Source organism: Seriola lalandi, unplaced genomic scaffold (assembly GCF_002814215.2).
Source record: "Seriola lalandi dorsalis isolate HSWRI2012SDOR001 ecotype SW California unplaced genomic scaffold, Sedor1 jcf7180002054227, whole genome shotgun sequence".
NCBI lineage: Eukaryota > Metazoa > Chordata > Actinopteri > Carangiformes > Carangidae > Seriola > Seriola lalandi.
This window is the reverse complement of record NW_019524780.1, coordinates 1,452-2,702: the sequence shown is the minus strand read 5'-3', so window position 1 is coordinate 2,702 and position 1,251 is coordinate 1,452.

The following is a 1,251-nucleotide window of genomic DNA, read 5'->3' as shown; positions in this document are numbered from 1 at the left end:
GTCTTAAGAATAACTCAAAGCAAGATTCCTACTCTATTATGTTTTTAATAATTATGTTTTTAATAATGCTGCATGGCGTGAACTGGAAATGTTTCATGTTGTATGTCTTAAGCTGTCTTTATTGTATGATATATATATATATTTTTATTTATTTATTTATTTTTTCCTTTTGAAATGCCTGTGATGATGCTGCAAACCAATTTCCCCACGGGGACAAATAAATAAATTACTACTATGTCAGTCAAGTTAAGCTCAATGTCTTTGTTTCAACTAAATGTTTAAACTGTAAGTTGGTTTGCAATGTGGGCAAAATAAAATGTAGCTTTACTTTTTAAATGTCAGCTTTGGTGGTTGTGCTGTAAAGGTGCAATATAAGATGTGGCCAGAACTTTATTTAAAAAACATTTTTTTTTAAATGAATTGACACTATCAACAGTGTGTGAAGCAGCCACAGTGATGATGTCATGATCAAGATCTCCATCTGTTGTATTTCAGAGTTATCTACTGAAATGCGCATGCGCACCAGCCGGCCCTGACCTGTCCCCGTGTTGTAATACCACTTTGTGACACTAGACGCTGTGTGAGTCGGTGGCGCGTCAAGTCTGGTCTCAGTCCCACGAAGAAGAACAACTTCCGGCAGCGCTTGGAGTTAGCATCACAGAAACGCAGGAATGGCTGAACCTCCTAAAAGACGATATTCATCTGCATCCTGAAGAAACGCTCCCGACAAGAAACCACGTTCAACGGCAAAGAAAAGAAGCGACACGAGTAAATCTGGATGTGGCTTCCCGCCGCTGGAGAAGCTGCTGAGAGGAAAGAGATGCGGTTTGATGCCGAGCTCGCAACTTTCCTGTTAGCCCGGTGAGTAGCGTCAATGTTAGCTCTGAAGCTAAAAGTATAATCAGTGTAACGACTGACAAACATTTCAGGTGGTGATATTGACGTTGTGGACAGATGTTTTAGCGGTTAGTAGGATTGTGTCTGTTGCTCTCGGCTGTTAGTGACGTGTGCACCTAGTGACGTCAGTAACTTCAGGCTCATCTTGTAACTGACTGTAACGTGAGATTGTATGGAGCCAGTAGACCGAGTGAATACACGTCGATCGGTTCACCATGTTGTAACCACTTTACATTACTGTTAGGAGATCAGCCATGACTGAAAGTGAACTAGGTCTTTAGATTTCTCAGGAGCTTTCAGCATCCCTCTGTCTTCATCAGGACCTGAGCCAGTACAGGTGCAATACCGCCTCCA